Source organism: Limulus polyphemus, unplaced genomic scaffold, assembly GCF_000517525.1.
Source record: "Limulus polyphemus unplaced genomic scaffold, Limulus_polyphemus-2.1.2 Scaffold499, whole genome shotgun sequence".
NCBI classification, from domain to species: Eukaryota; Metazoa; Arthropoda; class Merostomata; order Xiphosura; family Limulidae; genus Limulus; species Limulus polyphemus.
The window spans coordinates 213,951-223,803 of NW_013666109.1; positions in this window are offsets into that span (position 1 = coordinate 213,951).

Sequence of the window (9,853 nt, forward strand, 5' to 3'; positions counted from 1 at the left end):
GTTCCCTCACTGGTACCTTCTGGGGCCTGAACCCTCCACTTCTGCTATACACATACAAGACATTTATCAGACCCTGCTTAACCTATAGACATACAGCCTGGATATCTGCTTCTCTGACATTCTACTCTCGTTTCCAGGTTTTCGAGTTCCATGCCCTACAGCTCGCTTTTGGTGTCAACTCCCTAGTCCCAATTCTGACCTTTATCGCCATATCAACTTCTTCACATTCTGTTACACCTTCGACAGCTTTGCACTCGCTATGTAAATAACTGTTTTCGTAACCACGATCTCATTTTCTCCAATGTTCTCGCCACCATTGTACACACTCCAAGAAGCCTTTTGGCACCAGCTGATCATCTACTGAATTCTATGTTATTTCTCTCCCAGCTGACAATCCCGACCACGTCGAGATGCCGATGTCCCCTCTTTCTTCATTTATCTATCCTGATTCTCAATACCCACAATACCAGTTGCCAGTTCCCACATTATCTCCTTTATGGAATATAGACTGGTCAGTGTTCACCCATATTTCTCCAGATTGTCTCCTCCATTTGCACATACCACATTTTTTACCTCCTGTGCTGACTTGCACACTTATCCTACTATTATTTATTTTTACCAATTTTCTTTTTTCGTCGCTTGGCTGATGAGAGGGCGTAACCCTCTACCAGCCCGCCGGTTCCCCCAGGATAGAAATGAAATAATGCATATGTTGTTGTTATGTTGAAGTTTCATTGATGGTAGTGTCCAGGGCTACTGATGAGGAATGGAATTCTCTGAAACTAGTTTGACAGACACACTCCCAATAAAAGAATAGATCATTCGAAGCTTTTAGTTGTTGTTAAACAAATGTTTAAACAACTCTATTCAATTATTGTTCAGTTATTCAATATGCGAATTAAATGAGATGTGTTGTTTGGTGAGGGTGACAATTATGCTCAACTAGGATGACGATTTAACACATTTTTCGTGAAACTGATCAGATATGAACATAGGTCTGTAAGTATTTGGTGGCAATAAGTAGTGGCCAAAATGATGTATTTGGATGTACATTTCATTCCCCCATGGTCCATTTTCTGAATGACATAAAATATGTCTGTGTCATCTATTGGTATTTCACATTGGAGTTCACGCCTAATAAGCCCTGTTTCTCAAAACCCATGCGAAGTTTATAAGCTTGCCTAGCACAATAATTAGATATGTGTACATAAGCACTGGAAGTTCGTTGTCTGGAAAGTTTTTAAGCATATCTGATCTCAATCATAATTTCATCCTCACTTGAAAGGAATGGCAAAAAGTCCATTTGGTATGCATCAAAAATGTCCACAATTTCTTTCCTAATAATTTAGAAAGAAACTAGAGACATAATAGTTACTACCCATGAAGGAGAAATGTTGACTTAATCTTGCTTCTAAGTCATCATTTTCCTCAAGGTTGTTCCTGTACATGGTGAGGAGACCTCCCAGGAAAGGTTCTGTATTTTCAGTTTACCTCCTCTAGTATCTGAACATCCACCCACGCGTTTGCCGTGCGTGGCGAACCGTGAAGGAGAAGAGAGGATCCTGGTAGTTTATGGGTGTCAGTGGCACTTTAAAATATGACTTTGGCCTTGAACTCCTGTAGACGGGTGGCTCCCCAGGGTCTTTTGGCTGGTCTTGTTGGGCTAGGGTCAGCTAAGTCCCAGTGTTGAACATTCTCATTGGGTGGTGTGGACATTGTGTCTGATGCTGATGTTTGGGTATAGTGCTCATGAAGCACTGGTGTTACTACAATGTCCTTGTTTTACATTGTAGTGCATCCTCTCATAGGATTCCATGGTGGTTGGTGTCAGTGGAAATTGAATAATTTTCTCTTTCTTATGCATCCCCAACCTCACAAAAAATAAAATAGTAACAAAAAACAATTAATAGGTAATCAAACACGTATGGAGGACTCTGTTTCACAGTTACCAGCCAAGTTGGTTCCTGTATCTCGTTTTATAATTTTACATTCTTTGACTGAGAAATCTTTAGGGCAAATGTCTCCCCTTTTCATCCAGAAGGGAGTAAAGAGGTTTGCTGGCTCTCCAAAGTCAGTCAAGAAGTTACATCTGGGAACATTTTCATTGAAACATCTATGCCACACCATAGCGAGCTCCTGCTGAGGTCACAGATCATTGGGGACATACCTATTGAGGTTAATCCCCACGTTGCTTTGAATTCATCATGAGGAGTTATCCTGGTGAGGGATTTAAAGTTTCTGGTGTGTGATGCATCTCCACTCTAAAAGATGGAATACTGCAGTCCTACCAATTCTATAAACTGTCATGTCCACCTGCGTCTGTCAAGGATGGTTATCTTAATAGTAAGGTATGGCCATATATTCCTAACCCTCTCAGATATTTTCAGTGTCAGTGGTTAAGACATTCAAAGTTTCTTTAACGTGTGCTCATTGTGGTGACAAAGATCATGATGCCTATGAGTGTCAACTGGACCCTCACTACATAAATTGTGGTGGTTCCCACCTCTCTTACTATCGATCTTGCCCCAAGTGCGTGGAGGAAAAAGAGGTACAAAGTTTATGTACTGTCAATAACATTTCTTACCCCGAGGCTTGGAAGTCATTGTTCCCTTTTCCATTTCGGACATATGCTGATGCATTATATTCTACTACTGCTACAGTGAGAGTGCAGACTTTTGATCTATACAGATGCAAGAGTTGACAAGCCTATGTCTACTCCTGTCTCTGTCCTCATCATTGCTTCCAGGACTGCTCAGGTCCATCTCCTTTGGCCATGAAATGCAGAACTATTATTTATTCGTGCCCTCAGTCATTGGAATCTCCTTATACTAACACAATCTGCCTAATCGACCCAGGACAGGTTCCATGGAGGTCGATAGACCTCTTTCTGGTAAAGAAAAACGTCGTGATTGCAAACAATAGGGTACTACATCCCATTCACCTCCACCTAAATAAAAATGATCACTTTGATACAGTGGAACTGTCGAGGTTTTTAGTCTAACTTGGATGACATCAAGGCTTTGTTCAATTCCTATCATCCCGTGTGTCTCTCTTTACAAGAAACATTCATGAGACCTGCTGATAATATCACGTTTTGGTGGTTTTCTTTATACCAGAATAACAGGTTGTGTGATGGTCGAATCCATGGAGGTGTGACACTGTTGAGTAACCAGAACATACCCACCTTGTCTGTGCCACTTGATACACCCTTGGAGACTGTAGCCATCCATATCTCCATGGGTTCTCTTTACCTGTCTCCAGGAGAGACTTTCGATCAATCAGACCTAGAAGCTCTTGTAAAACATTTGCTGCCTCCCCTTTTTTACCTTGGGAGACTTTAATATACACAATTCTCTGTGGTGTGGTGCTGATATTGATGGGAAGGGTCGTTCTGTGGAGTGTATGCTCTCAGATCACAAACTTTCTCCTTCCAACACTGATCCTTTTACTTATTTCATGCACCTACTTAGTCTTTTACTGCTATTGATCTATCTATCTGTTCCCCTTCACATTTTTCTTGGTAGGTTGACAGTGATTCAAGGGGCAATGATCATTTTTGCTTTGGTTTAAGAGAGATTGGCCATAGTCGATGCCACCCAACCCAAGTGCCACAGTGGAAGCTGGAGCAGGCTTACTGGCTCTTCTTTACCACTCTCTCAGAACTAGATCCTGCTGTTGTTAGTCTTCCATCTATTAACGACTGTGTGGAAGCAGTAATTGATTGTATAATTCAATCAGCTGTTCATTCTATCGCCAAAAACTCGACACGTTTCACATTTCATCCTCATCCATGATAGTCTCCTGCCTGCCAGTTGACACAGAAAGCTCAGGAATGGGGTGGGATGTTTTTTGCAGGTATCTCACTCTTTCCAAATGCATTGCTTTCCAGCAGGTCCAAAGGAATCTTGGATTAAGTTCACAACCAGTATATATTCTACTACCAGTTCCAAAATCATGTGGGATAAGATTCGGAAGATCAGTTTGAAGTTCCTTCCTATCCTCTTTTCATCTTGCTCTCCAATGGCCAAGAAGTTAGTGATGTACAGAGTATCGCCAACACTCTCGGGAAGAGCTTTTTTATCTTTACAGCATTTCTGTCTCTTCTTTCACCATCTTGACAATCAAGTCTCAGGCTGAATGATTTCCCCTTTCCTCTCTGGCAGATCTTTTCTACGATTATAATCGCCCACTTACACTGGTGAAACTTAACCTTATTCTTCATTGGTTTGGCAGTGCATCAGTTGGACCTCATGATGTTCACAGTGAGATGCTATGCCATCTCCCCTTCCTGCCTCTCTTGCTCTTCTTCTGGTTGTTTTTAACCAGATCTGGCAGGATAATATTTTTTCTTATATGTGGGGCAAGGTTATTGTTCTACCTTTTTCAAAGTCAGGGAAGGATCTCATCTTTCTTCTAATTATTATCCAATTGCTCTAAGGTCTCGGAGAGATGGTTAATGTACGTCTTGTCTGGTTCTTTGGTTCAAACAACCTCCTCTCACCTACCCAATCTGGTTTCTATAAGCATCCCACCACCATGGACCACCTGATTCGTCTTGAAACTTCGATCAGGGAAGCCTTCCTTAAGAGAGAGCATCAAGTTTCTGTTTTCTTGTGACATCATTTGGAGGTTTGCCACTTTGTGGGACCTCCATTCGTATTAGTTGCATGACCATTTACATATTTTTATTTGTAACTTTTACTTGACAGGCGATTTCAAGTCGTGTGGGTTCGACCCTTTTCTGTTCTTTCACACAAGAACTTGGAGTCCCTCAAGATTGTGTCTTGAGTGTCACCCATTACAGTATCAAGATCAATGCTATCACTAAACAACTTCTTCCTACTGTTGCAAGTGGCCTTTATGTTGACAATGTCCACATTTCTTGTTGGTCGTCAAACATGAGGTTTATTTAGCGGCAGTTTAAGACTGCCCTCACTCGCTTGTTGAAGGGGGTCGCGGCAAACGGTTTTAGTTTCTCTTTCTCTAAACCCACTTACATCCATTTCTGCCATGAATGGGGTTTACACCCCGATCCTGAGCTCCATCCTGATGGTGTTGTTTTTACCGTGATTTCTGAGGGAAAGTTCTTGGGGCTTACCTTTGACCATAAGCCTACTTTTCTTTGTCACATCAAGCATCTTCAAGTCAAGTGCACAAAGGCACCAAACATCATTTGTGTCCTCTCTTTGACCTCTTGTGGAGTGGATTGATGTTCCATGCTCAAGATTATCGTGCTCTCGTGTGATCCAAGCTGGGCTATAGTCTATGATTTATGGTTCTGCCATACCCTCTGCCTTGAATATGTTGGACCCTGTTCACCATCTGAGGCTTCAGCTCTGCATGGGGCTTTCCACATTTTCCCACTAACTTCCTCTTCAGCTCTGCCATTTGCAACTTTCTTTACAATATGCTGCCAAGCTTCAATCCTTACTATAGTATCTCACCTGGGGTTATGTCTTCCTCCCTCAGTGAGCTGTACTCTTTCAGAATAGATGGTCTGCCATTTCTCCTTTTGGCCTTCATATCCAGGCCCAGCTGGGTGAAGTCGCTGAGTCTGATGATTGGCCAATCCTGCCATGGCTCATTACCTTCCCCACCTATAACCTCTCTTTGAGTCATCTGGGGAAGGCAGATACTCCCCATTGTGGGTACCATTTTCTATTTGCGAAACATCTTTTGAACCATTCTTCTGTTTCCATTTTCACGACTTTTTCGAAATCAGGTTTATCATGGTTTATGTGGCTCAATGGTTGCTCACAGGATCCCCTATACAGTTTGTGTGTTCACTGCCGAGTTGAATCACGTAGAAGCTAAACAGTACACTAATTGCACTACTTACACTGACTCTCTTAGCTCTCTACTGGTCCTGAAATCACTTAATGTCAGTTCTGACTCTGTTCTATTAGACATTCAGAAAGAACTGGCTCACTTTTCTCAGTCATCCATTTCTATCCAGTTTTTATGGATTCCTGGCTATGTAAGTATTCGCGAGAACGAGCTTGCTGACATCGCAGCTAAGTCCATCTGCTCTAGCTCTGGCAATGTCACAGCTTTGCCTGTTCCATTTATGGACTATGGTCCTGTGATCAGGGCATGGCTTTGAGCCAGTTGGCAGTCGATTGAGTATGAGCAACTTCATAACAAACCTACTGTTGTCAATTGCCCATCTAGTTTCCATAAGGATCGAAAGGAAAAACTTGTCTTGGCTAGGCTATGCGTTGGTCACAGTTTTGTTTTTCATGTGGGACCGATCCACCAATGTGTGGCTTTTCTGACATTCAGATCATATTTGCCCAACTTTTACTTTCGTGCTGCCGTTACGAACGCCAGCAACGGCACCATTTTAGACAAGCGTTTTCAATGGGTTCACCCTTGATGTTGGATGGTGCCACAGGCAATGGTGACACAGTCGAGTTTGATTGTATTTTTAGCTTTTTAGGGACTATTGGCCTCACTACATCTATTTGATTTTTTACCAGCCTTTTGGACATTGTTTAGATTTTAACTTGCTTTCCTTTTACATCTTATCGTATTTTAATTGTAGCTTTTTATCAGTTGTTTGGTGCAGATAGCCTAGCTGCTTTGCACCAATAAACACCAACCAACCAATCAAGTCATTAATCTGATATTTATCTAGGAGCATGTTCTTAGCCCCACACTCTTTCAAAAAATATTCATTTATTTATCGCACAGCGTAGTAAGTATGTTCAAAAGCTATTGATGTTTACCATAATTCCTAGATACCCTAGATGGTAAATCAGCCCAAATTGTCGGTCACTAACTGAGTTTATCAAACATTTTCATTCTAAGGTCCTACACACAATTTTTGATCCATTCACTCATCACGGTATCTAACGTATTTATTTAGATATTTAACATTTATAAACTTCCACTATGACAGCACCTTTTTGATAAAAAGTGACATTCCGTTCCTTTCCTGCACGTTTTTCTCAGCAAAAACGTCCAGATTAAGTATCACATTCTGTATTTCAAGTGAAGATATATTCGGTGGCTTAGCATTTAAACATCGAGCATATTTGGTCACTTTCTGTTTCTCTTTTTTTTCGTAAACTTTAGCTTTATGAGTTATGCGTACGTCTTTTGTATTGGGGTTAATCCCAAAGTCTGAGTTGGATCTTTCTGGTTTATCCAATTATTGCGGAGGCACTTTAAGGTGTGAACAGTGCTAAAAATGAAAAACAATGGTCTAGACAAATTTTCTTGTGGGGGACTTATATCTCCATTTCACCATATGGAAAAACATTGTTTACAGAATTGTTATTCCCAATAATATAAAAAAATAACAACATTAAATTCAAAATACTTTAGATGTACCATCACATCCGCAATAGTTTTGCATGAGCATCAATAAAAAACTGGTAGTAGCATAGCTATGACTTTGTATTTATTAAATAATGCTGAAATCGTAAAGACACATTTGTTGCTTTAAAGATCCCCCCTTTAAATTATATTTGAAATCCTACAAGAATCTCTCATTTAACTGTAAAATAATTATTCTTTTATTTCCTGATAATAATTGTACGTTTTTTTTATCAGTTATACGAGATAAAAATCAGTAATAACAATTAATGAAACATCAAGGTTGCTGCCTATGCAGTTCTGAGTTTTTCCATGGGTAGAGTAATTACTTGACTACCTCTCAATAAACTGTATATCTGTATAGAATGAAGGAGTAGAATATAACTTCAAATTAACAATCACACCAAGATTTTTTTTTACTCGACTGATATTTGGTGAGATGTAATTAGTAACACACGAATATTGTCTATTTTTTACTGATGTTTAATGAGATGAATTTGCTCGATAACAAGTCGGAAATACTTAACAGTTTGTTCAGCTATTGCTTTATCTTCATCAAGTTTTAAAACACTCAATGTTTTCATGTCATTTCTGTTTGTTGATAGATCCTTTTGATTTCAAATAATTAATACAACTTTCAATTTGAAGCCAGGAATTAATAAACTCGTCTTTAAAACACCTGACATCTTCTGTACATGGAACTTCACGAAACCTGAGGTGAACCTTCACTTCTAAAATACATTAATTGTTGGACTTCCAGAACCAAATTAAATGTTTGTAAGAATTAAATGTTTACCAAGAGTTTATATCTTATCACGAACTTTTGGCAATAAATCAGGAAAAGAAACAACATTTATGTTTGAAGTTAAGCACAAAGCTACACAATGGGCTATTTGTGTCTATGCTCACCACGGGTATAGAAACCCGGTTTTTAGTGCTGTAACTCCGCAGACATACCACTGTGACACTAGGGGGCGAAACAATCTGACTATGGTTAATATGCAGCCGCACCATATCATGCTTTTCTTCCTTTTTCCTGATTTCAGCTCTTAATTTCCTCTTCTCCGGTAGTGTCCTGTTTTTTGCAACTTGGTGGGAAAAATATTTCGGTATGTCTGAAGAAAACGCGTCTGTCTATAATAGTGAAGCTTTGTGTTGTGTTCAACTGCTATTTTCCTTTATAATAAATCTGTCCTCGAAATGGTTAATACACACTAACGCATCCTTTGAAGGAGAAAAATGATGATGAATTTTCCTTAACCATTATCTCAAGAACATATGAACACAATTACTTTCCTTCATTGTACAGTTCAATTTACAACAAGAAATGCAATCTTTATGAGGCATATTAATAATATCCTATGTTATTTTTAATTTCAATAGAATTCTTTAACAAGGCGAAACACGTCTCAGTTCTAAGAATAAAGTATTTTACTTACACTTAATAATATAAATAACAACATACAATGAGACAGATACAATGTATGCCCGAGAGCTGGTGAACAACACAGCTAATGGTTGTCCTATGCTAGCAACCCTCATTAGGGTGTGGGGTCACAATGTCCAGAAGGTCACACTTTAACTGTTCTCTAATTGTATCAAGTGGATGTTAGGCATCTTTCTGTCTGATTCTCATACAGAAATAGCAACATTATTTTTAATTAACACACCAAGCTATTCTTATCTGTGAATCGAGCAGTTGTTGTGGGTATATTCACCCATTGTCTTCGCTGCCACTGGCCAATTGATCTATCAGACACCAAACACTGTTTTATTATGTCAGAAAATCAAGGGTTTATTGTGATATTTAAAACAAAGTTGCGGCAGAATTTTTTTAGAATATCATTAAAATAACAGGAGACGTTTCATAGATTTGTAAAGAAAGTTATCTAGAATTTTAAAGAGGTTTTCACGCAGATTTGCACTAGAATTTACATAGATTTTTCTAGACTTTCACTAGATTTCCACCCAGTACTCCTATTACTTTCAGCAACAGGTTTGTTTATTTTTGTGTAGTTTTTACTTGCCAAGATCTATTCAACTTCTTTTGTAGCTTATAATGTACTTAACTATTTGTTTAAGTTTACCAGTTGGCGAATGGTGCGAAGTTTGCCCCACAGGGTAGTGGAACACAGGCTTTTATTGATAGTATGGTTTTTATCATTATTATTGTTAATTAGTAAGGTTGACTCGAGAGCTAGCTTATTATGTCTCATTTTAACTTAGGGACACTCTCTCTTCGCAATTCTTTTATTTTTATATCTTAACCTAAATTACGAGGGGATCACATGTAATAGCTAGAGCCTATTATTTAATAAAGTTTTCACCCTTCTTGCTAGTTCCACATCTTTTTATTATACACTTAGAAACACATGATAACTTGCCCTATGTTGCGTAATAGTGTTTTATTGTTTTTCTGTAAAGTGTCAAGATTTAAATTACCGTATTTTTCGGAATATAAGACGCGCCCGTATTTTGAAGAGAACGTTTTAAGGGAAAAAAAGCTACAGTCGCAGTTGAAAGATTTTTATTG